Raw genomic sequence first — 12673 nt, forward strand, 5'->3', positions numbered from 1 at the left:
ACTAATTTACTAGACTAACACTAAATTAGTAAGTAACATACATGCGCATATATAGAAACAACTAACTTAGTAATTATTTAACTATCATTATTAAAAACATTTTGATCAAACTAATTTCTTAATAGTAGTAGCTAATTAAATTTTTATACTTATGCTAATTCAACAATTTACATGAAAATTATTAATAATTATTAATAATTCTAACTTTTTAATCTAACTCAAACATACTGTTACGTAAATATTTGACTAAATTTCTTGTTACTAAATTATTAGTAAACCTAATTCAATATAAAAGGCCCTAACTCTGTAATAATAGTAACTAATTTACTAGACTAATTACACTAACTTAGTAAGTAACATGCATGCGCATATATAGAAACAACTAACTTAGTAATTATTTAAGTATCATTATTAAAAATATTTCGATCGAACTAATTTCTTAATAGTAGTAGCTAATTAAATTTTTATACTTATGCTAATTCAACACTTTACATGAAAATTATTAATACTTATTAATAATCTAACTTTTTAATCTAACTCCAACATACTGTTACGTAAATATTTGACTAAATTTCTTGTTACATAATTATTTATTTACATATTCATCGTTGAACGAATAATAATAATTCTTACATCCCCAACATTTATAATTACTAACTAACTATTAATAACAACTAATAATTAAATAAATCTAATTCTTATTCAATTAATAATATTTCACCTATTATTAAATCCTCAACTACAACAATATATTTACATTAAATCAATTTAAATATCCAACAATAAATAACAATATGAAATTACCGTAACAAAATATATCAATAACATATATCATATATTACACAAAATCTAATTCTTATCCATAATTCTCAAGATTATTAGAAGAAATAATTAGACTAGCCGTAAACAAATAATCTATAAAATTATTACACCAAGATCTAAACATATATTTTCTACTAACCAATTATATTAATGTAATTCAAACATTCTTATTCATTACAACTAATTAAATCTAAATATATAATATTTTAACTAATCCTTAAATATGCATTTCTAAACTTCTAAAAAATAGTAATAATAAATCTGTAATAATAACATAAATTTTGAAAAAAAAATAAAAATTTAACTTACATAATTAGAATGGTAGAGATAATTGATAATATGTAGTTCAGGACGATCAACATCTTTAGCTTTTCTTTTTTTTGGCATTGTAAATTTTTTTTTACAGTGGAAGAAGCAAAAATTTTTGCTAGTAAGGATGAAGAAGCAGAGAAGAAATGGTGAAACTTGAGATGCAGGAAGGGAAAATGACTTCTGAAGGAGAGTGGGGCTTCAAGGGGGAGATAGTCATGCATGGAGGGGCCACCGCTGCTGGGGAGACTGCATGCTCGACACCTGGCCTTGCAAGCAACAAATCGGACGGTCCGATTTGCTCCCCTCTAATCGGACCGTCCGATTACTCACCCAAAATCCGGACCGTCCGATTTTAGTTCCGCTGACACCACACTCCAGTAATGCACCCATGTACCCCATAATGATGTCTCACACCATTCCTAGCTCCATAAAAAAAATAAAAAGCGACGATCTAATGGTTTAGATTTAATTTATTTATAATTTATTAAAAATTACTATAAAAGATACAAATTTTTGATATTTTAAAATTGTCCCCATATAAAACTTGAGACTAAACCCAGCTCCCTGTTGTCTTCTTCCTCTTCGCGATGGCCCTCCACTTCTTCTCCTACCCTCTTCCTCACGAAATACCTTCATGTTTCAATTCAATTTCTCGATTTCATCCAAATTCCTTTGAATTTGTTTCAGACGCGGTGCCTCACCACAACAACAACCACCTCTCATCCCTCAAACCTTCTTCATCCCCTCCTCCTCCGTCCAAAACTGTCGATGATGTCTGGAAAGACATAATCCTAACCCACTCTCACAGAGACCCACCTCACCATAATCACCACCCGTGCGAAGAAGAGACTACAGGAAGAGACTGATCTAATGGGCACTTTGGCTTGCAAAATATTCTCCAAGACTATTGTGTTTGTGCATTCCAGGATAATGAGCCGGACATCATTGATGGTGTGGGTGCTGAAATGTGAGATGTGATTAGAACCAGCATCGGTGGCTGAAATGGTCAATCTAGGCAGGTAAAATAATTCTTGGTCAATTGGTATTGGAAAAACCTTGATAATGTGAATGAGAAACATTCTATCACAAACAATTTCTCCTTTGGTTACTGGTCATTGATCATTCTCTAACAGAATATTAGCTATATTGCAGAAAAACAAGGCATGTGTTTTTGAGATCTCGAGAAGAAGGAAATTTAAGAAGAAAGGTGTCTATGCCTTTAGAGATGAGGCAAGCAAGCTTCTTCCATATATAACTAATTTGTTTTATTCAATTGAATTTAATATAACTCAATTTATTGGTGTGTGTTGTTCATGTTAGGATTATAATTTTTATGTGGATTTTGTTATGTCACCATTCATTATTCAAGAGTCTAGAAGGGAACCATGTATACCCAAGACTTAAGCCTTTAGATGCTACAAGAGGGCTTTGATCACTTGAGCTACAAATTTCTGGTATCACTCTTTTCTACTTAGCTTCCATTCTTTTGTGTGTGTGTCTTGTATTTTTTCCTAATTTGATGTTCTGATAAATATAATTCACAAATGTTTCTGGAGTTACAAAAGTAGCATATTTGAAATTGAAGGATCTTTGGAACCTGCCCAGTCGCACTAAAGGTGTTGCCACTTAATGATTTGAAAGAGGCATTAGTAGAAATATAACTCATGATCAATTACAAATATAACTCACAGATGCTGCAAGGGAATCTCATGATCAATTATACATTGCCACGGATATTTTTCTAAAGGTACTTTAGTTTTTTCTTGAATTGTGTTCATTAAGATGTTGTTCTTGGTTTTTAGTGTTTATGATGAATTCACTTTGATGCTTAATTAAAGGCTTTTGCTGATACAATTCATAGATTCATGCAGAAATAAGTGATCATGAAAAGATGAGAATATGTTCCACATTAAAGCATGAAAAGTTGTCAGCTGAAGCTGTGAGATATCTTAGTAGAAATATGGCATTTCCTTCAGAAACAAAACCAAGATTGAATGTAAATAGACAAAGTCGGATGAAAAGCCTGCTGCAGGAAAATGATCACTTGAAAAGCTTCTTTGACTCCATGTTTCTCAAAAGCTTCTTTGACTCCATGTTTCTCAAAAGCTTCAAGAACATTATCATTGATGCGAAAGAGGATGCTAAAAAGGGAACAATGTTATATGATGGTGATGAAGGAATACATAGTAGTGAGACCCAATTGGCAAGTCTAAAGAAGATAGGGAATCATACTTTGAGTTTGAGCAACACTGCTATTTATTACTTGCTAAAACTCTGCATAAGATTAGCTTAATTTTTTATTTGACACTCAAGAATATACTTTCGATTCATGTATAATATATTTGATATACGATATTATTTATTAGGTGAATTCTAATCTACCCTTCCTATAATAACATGTAATTTACCCCCCGTGACATGTCATCTTCTAATTGGTTGCTATGTTAACCATAGTTAAACTATTGATAATTAAATTATAGCCCATAGTAGGTAATTATGTAATTTACAAAAAAATCAATATTTGATTCTTCCCCAAATCAAGCTCCCACAGAATGAGCCCTAATCTTCTGCATCTCCTTCCCCCATCTCCGTTTGTTCCTCTGTCTCCTCTCTCCGCCGCCATGGATCCCTAATTTCACTCACTAAGCCATCTTGGGTTGTGATAACGGAGTCAAATGTTAAGAAGAAGAGAAGAAAGAAGCCGGATCCACATTGTGTAGTCTGTGAGGGGAGTGGACGAGTCGATTGCCACCAGTGTTGTGGGAAGGGAAGGACAAACAAGGTTCATTTGGAAATGCTCCCGAAAGGCGAATGGCCAAAATGGTGTAGAACTTGTGGCGGAAGCGGTCTTGGTTACTGCTCCCGTTGCCTTGGTATCGGAGAATATAGGTATATTATGGGATTCCATTTCATGAACAGGGACAATGATAAATCCCAAGAAAACAAGTCTTAGTCCCCCCCTCTTGTGATAGCATAGGTGTATTTGTTTGTAGGTTGGAACTACTGAATGTTTTGTCTTTTTATCACATAATGTAGAATCACCATTAATAGATTGTTCCAACTCTTGTGCAATTTGATTTTAACATGCCGATTTGTTATGTTGTAAGATATGATTCTGATTGGACTGAAAAAAACATTTTTTGCAAATCCTTGTTTGGACATAGAACAACATAGTGAGTTCAAATTCATAATGTGATCTGATAAATAAATGTCCTACTCCCTCCGTAAGTGAATTATGGTTAATATTAATAAGCATGGCATAGAGAGTTCAGAATAATTAAAGAAAGGGAACCGAGGAATTTTCACGGTTCTTCCGGATTTTAAGCATTTGTTTGAAGATAGGTTTGGAGCAATGATTGAGTTGTCTTTGTGTGACCTCATAATCACGCTTTTGGGAGCTCAATTTTGGTCAAGACATTGAGTTTTATTTCTTGTATGATATGTAATTCATTTTCAAATGATGTCTGCAAGTTTTTCAATTTCCTTAAAGAATTTGAATGTATAAGCCTGGTTTCTTCTTCTAGGCTTTTGTGGGAGTCTAATATTTGTCGTCGATCCCAGCTGACTATCATTTACAATGCAAATAAGTGAAGGGTGTGACAACGGACCTCGCCTTTCAGACTCCATTGCACAGTGGAGCCAATGGCAGTTGCTTGATTCTCTTCTACCTACCGGCGGCTTTGCTAACTCTTTTGGCCTTGAAGCATCAGTTCAGTCCAACCTGGTCTCAAATCCAGATGAACTCAAGACATTCATTATCTATGTCTTGGAGAACACAGGAGGCTTACTCCTTCCTTTCGTGCACTTGGCTTCCGTGTCGCCCAAGTTGGAAACCTGGCTCAATCTTGACAAAATATTGGATGCCACACTGACAAATGAAGTCAGCCGAAAGGCATCGATCTCACAAGGGTCTGCACTAATGAGGGTAGGTTCGGCCGTGTTCTCGGAACTCCCTTCTCTGAAAACAATGAGAAATGCTTCTTTGGGGTCAGGTACTGCTTCTTTGGGGTCAGGTACTGTATCTTTTCACCATGCTCCTATATTTCGACTTATATGTGGCACACTAGGATTAGATAGTACTGATTCTCAAAGAGCTTATATGTACATCACAATGAGGGGTGTTATTTCTGCTGCTGCAAGGTTGAATATGATTAGTCATCATGGTTGCTACAGTTTTGCATCATCAACTTGCTCCTTATGCCGAAGGTATACTAGAGAAATGGAAGAATCGCGATGTTGATGATGCATGCCAAGTTGCACCTCTGCTAGATACAGTGCAGGGTTGCCATGGTTATTTGTTTTATAGGCTCTTTTCTTCTTAGAAGGCACAAACATAACACTAATGTTGTATTTTTCATAATATGAAGCACATAGACATAGTAGAGTTTTGATTGGAAGAGACAATGTTAAGTCCTTTGGTAAATTGAATTTTCTTGTTTCTTGTGAGGTTTGAGGTGGCAACTCACTCAAAAAATGGCTTAAATTGGTTGTACATGACGATGTAGGTTCAACGATTGACACATGTTAAGTTCTAGTTCAACCGAAAACACCAATCCAGATAACCCATATATATATGTAGATCCATAGGGGGGTATAAATAAGTTCATTAAGAAAAATGTTTGCACGTCACTGATTGGCTCCTATGGGTGTAATCAGGCCAGGTTGGATTTGGGTGAATTTGAGAAACAAATCGATTAAATTTCATGGGTTCGAGTTGGATTGGATTAATGTGCTTTTGTAATTGAAACCAAACTATGCCAAACTGATGAAATATGGGTTGGATTGGGTAATCCAGTACCCGACTAAAATTAAATTTATAAGACAAATTAAAAAATAAAAGGAAAAAAATAAAAAAAATAAATGAAAACTAAAGTGAGATTCGAATTAGTAAAAGTTATATAAATATTATTTTTTTATTTAATATAATATATTAGATAATTAGATAATTGAGTTTCACGATTTTAATTCTGATATCCGAACCAATTAAAATTGGGTACATTACCAATATATAGTTGGGTTGAGTTGAATTTTATTTTGGGGAATACTCACATCCCCCGCATTTGTGTGACGGGAGACCGATTCGCAATGACACTCAACATCTTAAAACAGAAAACTAGCAACATGGAAACTTTGCTCCATGAGTATTAAAACCTAGCTGTTATTTGTCAGTTACAAAGTTATCACCCAAAGGTATATCCCAAATTTATTCAAGTATATATGATAACATGTCAATTCACAAACAACAGAATCTAATTAAAATATCATTAATATTTAAATTAATCATCAAAACAAGGTTTAACCGGCACAGTACCCTAGTTAAACATCATTATCATGCAGTATGTGATTGTAGATGCAGTTGATGAACCAAAAGATATAATAGTTAACATCAGGTAAATCCATGTAATCAAGAATAAGTCAAAAGACGACCTTATACAATTTTTGCCAAGTGCTAGAGTGCAAATAATGAGATACTCTATTCTTCTCTTTTCCCAAGCATTCCAGAGCCTACACACACTATTAGAGCTGGTCAACCAATAGAACACAAAATCTAGGGGCCAATTCTTGATGCATTTGCCTTCCACAGAGATTCTTGAAAGGAGTCAACCTCAGTCCATAATGTGCACTTGCTTTTGTAGTAATTGGCTGTATCATCTAGCATTTGTATCTCAAAATCCTGCTCGTAATGATCCAACTTCCCGAGACCAACCTCAACAAATATATCTACAATGTTTTTCAATAGGGATCTGTCAATCTGTCCACCCTCTCGTTCTGTTAATCTGTTGCAAAAGCAAAAGAAATACTGCTTATTCCAACCGTCATTGGCACCGCAAGAGTATAATATTAAAAAAGGATGATCTTTTTACAATTGTGATCATTGCTTCCCTAGCATCAGCTTTTACCATCATATAAACCTGTAATTAATAAAAATGAGCATGTCAATTAATCAAACAATGTCATGAAGACATTATCAGTGTCAAATAAGTCATGAAAACATCGACACTGACCCCATACCGGAAATAAGATATCCCAACTTCATTGAATCCAGGGGGATCTGGATAGAAGATACAAATGACACAACCAAAGTTACCTGGATATAAAGTAATGACACAACTTTTGGCAGAAGGGATACAGGTTCAGTCTCAGCAGAAACTTGGGATGTTAATTCCTGATATTCAAATAACAAAAGTTAATGGTAGGCCAACTCTGATAAATATTTTCCTCTTATTTGGAAATTTGTTCCTAGCCGACCCCACTTAGTGGGACAAGGCTTTGTTGTTGTTGTTTTGTTTATTTGGAAATTTGTTCCTCAGGACTTAAATTAGAATTTTCCTTTCAGCTGAAAAGAACTTATTCATTAATATTTTGGGTAATTTTCAGTTGGTCTACCAATCTGATATTTAATACATTACCAGTGTTATTGACAGTATATTTGTGAATCTAGTAGCTTCAAATAAATTCTGATAAAGCTTTATGCGGGTGAAAGCATGAATACCTTACGATATGAATGTAAAAGTGTTCTTTCGAGTTTCGTGTCGAGTTTTTTCAAAGGCTATGCACTGAGGAAAAAAAAGAATATTCAACATCAAATCACATTGCAAGGCTTGAATCACTACAGAAGAACTGGAGGTCAAATCATTACTGAAGCTCAACTAAATAATAGACACATTGCCTCTCTTCAGTTACTGCTCTAAATGCGTCCATGAATACTACAACATTATGGTTTGAACATTCAAATTCAACTTCTAATTATACCAAGGTTCTGAGAACTGGACCGGTCATTAAACCGTTCTAGTCACTGGTTCACTGGTTTATTAGTCTAACTGGTCTAACCAGTAGTTCAACTGAATAGAAATATCTGACAAAAAAGAAATATCTGACAAGAATAGAAAGAATATCAAATGAATTATCATAAATCCAACTAAAAAATAAGCATAGTACTTGGATAAATAAATTTGATAACATTATTAATAACAAAGTTGGTATTGGAGTAGTGCTAGAAAGGCTTTCACTAAATGAAGTTGGGTACAGGCTTTAAGAGACAACAGACTTGGGTTTGTGCAGCAGCATTTTGGATGAGTTGCTTTGAGGACCATTTGGTGAAACTAAACTTTGAATAGGTACAATACAAGCTTCACCAAATGCTCATAAAACACAAAGACAGTTTCTCAAGATACATAAACAAGTGCTCATCCTCTGTAAATAATCCTCTGAATTGGTATAAGGCAGGAAAAAATGACCATAAGTCTCTTTACCCAAGTCAAAATAAACAACCATATCTGAACTCAACAATCAGCATTCAGCACCAAACATTACAAAATATTAACCAATAATCACACTAAACCTGCAACCAGCAATTACAAAACAGCAACAAACATTAGTACATTATAAAAAATCCCAAAACAGTGATGACACTAAACCTGCATAGTAAATAATCTCAAAGACAATGATTACCAATATCCAGCAAATAAACAATAAATACACAACAACAATTTAGCAAATAAACAAGAACATGACCTAAATAGAAAATCCAACAAATTATGTTGTATCAACCTAACAATTTGGCAAATTAAAACAACAGCAGCCCAACAATTTAGTAAATTATCAACTTAACAAGTTCAAGAACAGAAAATCACAGCAAAAAAAAAAATTTAAAAGTAACAGAAGAACACAAGAACTTAGCAAATTAACAAGTTCATAATAACAATTAAAATCTACCAGAAGAACACTAATGCAAGTGGAATCATCATGCTAATATGGTTAAAGCATTTCATCAAACATGTTGATCCAATTACTAAAATACAATTATTCTAATTTCACATGCAATCAATTTACTAAGTTTCTAGAAGCTAGAATTTATAAAACCAACCAGAAATATGGTTAAAGCATTTCATCAAACAGTCCCAAAAAAAAAAAGCATTTCATCAAACATGTTGAGTGCGGTAAAATTAAAACGAAATAAGAGAATTCAAAACTTAATTTCAATGTGACAGAGAAGAGAACATAACTACTATAACTTTAATTCAGTCTATGAAAAAATCCAAACCACTTCCAAGTCAAATAATTACTTATTGTAATAGAAATCAGAAGATGCAGAGTTTGAAGAAGAGTATTGGTGTTGTGTGAGTGTATTGTCTGGTGGCGGGTTTAGAGAACTCACGGTGACAAAAGAGAGTAGTTCGACGGCTGGGCGGATCGCGCGGGTTAGTCGCAGAGTTTGAAGCGGAGCAACGTGGTTTCCAGACGAATGCTAACTCGAACGGTGAAGAGCGAGTGAACGCGAACGGTGAACGCCTAGCGAACGTGAACGGCGAAGAACGCGAACGAAGACCACAGCTGAACGAAGACGGAAGGACGGCTGAGCAGACAAAGACGATGGACGCCGAGCTCGAGGAAGCAGCCGCGATCGGTGACAGCGAAGAGGGGTTGAAGACTTGGAGCACGAGGGAAGCTAGATGACGAACTTTGAGTGCGACGGACGGCGAACTTTGAGTGCGACGGACGGCGGCAGTATTCCACTCCTTGCGGCGGTGGTGTAGGCTTACAGTGCTAGGGTTTGTGTGATTTCTTTCTAAATGAAAGAAAGAAAGGGAGAAAGGGAGAAAGAAACGAAGGAGCTGACCTTTTTTGTGTAAACCGGCCAGGTTCCGATTCGGTCCGACCGACCGGTTCTCGTCCGGTTCAACGATTTTTTACCGTTTTTTTAATGTTGTCGGTTCGCACTTAAATCTGTTCGACTGTCCGGTCCGGTTCGGTTTCTAAAACATTGAATTATACTGTTCACAAATCAGAGAGGAGAATAGCTTTGATGCTTAAAAAAAATGATATTCTCACCCAACTGGTTGCAACTGTAAATTGAAAAATGGTTGGCAATGAATTACATAAACCTTAACAAGAAGATTTGTTGTAAAATTAGAAATGCCAACCTTTCCCTCTAATGCTTCTACAACAGCAAGAGCCTTATCTGCAACTGCAAGAGGTCTAGGAAAACTCTTGGACTACAAAAGGAAATAATAAACAAAATGTAAGTACTCATTCTACGGCTCCTACTAATGCTCAGCAGCAAACACCACCAATACAGGCGTTGATGCAAATAACATCTTATTCTTACAATTGCAACTCTGTCTCCAGGACTAACTGAAATAGATTCAGAACTAGGAGCGTCCTGAAGCTCAACACCATTCTTCAATTTGTTCTGTTCATCCTGCAGATGATGAATCTATTGTGTTAGACCATATTAAACCCTCAAGATATATATTACGTTTACAGACAGTTCATTGTATAGAATTACCAGATCATGAAGAAGCATATCCACCATAGGAGCTGCTACTGTTCTTAGTAAATGCCTATGTAAAACAACCTGCCATCATTTACATGTCAATTTGCACATTTCAACAATGAAAACAGAATAATTAAACTTCTAAAAAACATAACAGAACTTACATAAGTTGATTGATCATCTTCAATCAATTCCAAGGCTTTTCTAATAAGGCTGCATGTTTAAGAAAGAATGCCACCAGGGAAACACGGAAAAAACAATTACGATAGTAAACTGTATGTATAAAAGACCACAAAAGTTGTGTTTGTGCCACTTTACCAAACCTCATCAAGTTTCTTCTGCAAATTATCAAGCAATCATTTCATTATGTCTGCATTTTCTGTTAGTAATGCCTTCCTTTTATCCATCCAAGAACTGATTATTGTAGGCCTTAATTTGTTAGCCAAAGGCTCAAGAATTGTTTCAGGATCATCTAGACCTATAAAACTTACAGCACTGCATTTGAGAATACAGAATAACTTGTATAGGAAGAAAGGAAAGATTTGAAGTCAGAATCAACAGACCTTGTTCTTCAAACTCGGGAAACAGGGTAGTAATGTTCTGCACGATCCATTCTTCTGAGGGACTACTAAGATTGTCGTCCTTCATTTAACTAATTTTTTCCTTGAACCTGACTTTGAATCTGATGTTTGTGACGATGTATCCTTGCTCTTTCAAAGGTTTTTCTTAGATTTTGTGGATGCCTGTTCCTGGTTAGCTGGACCACTTTCAGATAGATTTGCTGCTGCATTTCCAGTGGCTTTCCCCCTTTTTTTTTCTTGGACCCTTTATTAGAATGCTTGTTGGCCCCAGCATCACTTGCCATTTCATTGGACTCATTCTACCTTCCTGAATCGTATCTTTTTGCTTCATTGGCTACTTGTAGATCATCAGACATCTTATAGCCAAAAGACCCTGAAACACCTTATGTCTCCAACTCTTTCACCACGCGATCACATATGTCCTATAGAAAGGAAAAAATGGCAACAGGAAACCAATGAGAAAAATAGCAGCAGCTACTGATCTTTTATTCAACAGTACCTTTTTTTTACTTATATCAATCACCATACCTTCTTAAAGCTGCTGCTTAATACATAAAATTCTCCAAAAATGTGCGCTTTATTAGACTGCAAGGTAAATTATATTTATCAACAGATGAGGGGAACCTAAATTTTACGATGTAGAATGTAATCAAACTCAAATATTACCTTGAGAGCCAATCGTGCCTGTTGACAGAGGGACAGCTTTTTATCTGCATCTTGAGGTGTGAAAGATGAGGGCAACAAGGAAAGAGAATCACTCCTGCGACAATGTTAGGAAAGGACACAAGGAACAAACATGAGTTGCTATAAAAGTTCACAAGGAACATAATAAGGACCTTACCAACTACCACGTTCAATAGCATCCTCAGTAGCAGCATCTATCATGTCAATCATAGATTGGTGAACAAATGTTGTGACTATAGGTTTTCCTTCAAAATATCTGGACTAAATTGGATTGCACAAACTTAGACTTCATCACATAAGCTAGGTAAACAAATGGTATAAGATATTCATGTATCATATGTTATATCCTATACACTGCATGGTATTTTTAGATTCAGATAAAATCTTTAAAAATACAAAAACAAAAAGATTTTCATAAATAAATTAAAATAACAAACTACGAGCAACATGATAATTAATTCAAAAGAACTTCAATTTGTGAAGATAAATAAAGAATGACATGTGTCAGTCTTTAAGGGACAGCAGACTAAGAGATTAAGGCACCATAAAGAGTATATACTTTAACTCAATAAACAGGAGTGGGTGCATGATCATCGTATTCTTTATTTGGAAAAAAGAATTGACATGGTGACAAGATGCTTACCTGCAAGAACTGAATGGGCTGTGGAATTCCAAGTTTGTGCAGAACCTCATAGCTGATAAAAGAATTCTAAAGCATGCAATGGAAGCCAGCACAACATGAACGATAAAGACAAAGAATACAACTGGAAAAAATAATACAGCCATCTAGCTCCGATGATGTACTATAAATATAAAAAAGATTGAATATGGTCAACAAAAGAGTAATTAGAAGTGAGTCTATACCTGTGAAAACAATCAATCCACAGATTCCTTCTGAGCCATGGCAAACTCCTGTGATGTGATGTAAGAAGTGAAAACTATAATAAATTCCTTTAATGTTTGAATGAGGAACTAAATTATTAGCACCAACGTAGAT

The 12673-nt window shown here is 35.0% G+C and overlaps 1 pseudogene; it reads left to right on the top strand.

Moving 5' to 3' along the window:
* Positions 1-4470: 4470 nt before the first annotated feature.
* On the top strand, positions 4471-5456 carry LOC112721593 (urease accessory protein F-like; annotated as a pseudogene).
* The last annotated feature ends 7217 nt before the right edge of the window (positions 5457-12673 follow it).

The sequence above is a fragment of the Arachis hypogaea genome, chromosome 11, assembly GCF_003086295.3.
Source record: "Arachis hypogaea cultivar Tifrunner chromosome 11, arahy.Tifrunner.gnm2.J5K5, whole genome shotgun sequence".
In the NCBI taxonomy this organism is placed as follows: Eukaryota; Viridiplantae; Streptophyta; class Magnoliopsida; order Fabales; family Fabaceae; genus Arachis; species Arachis hypogaea.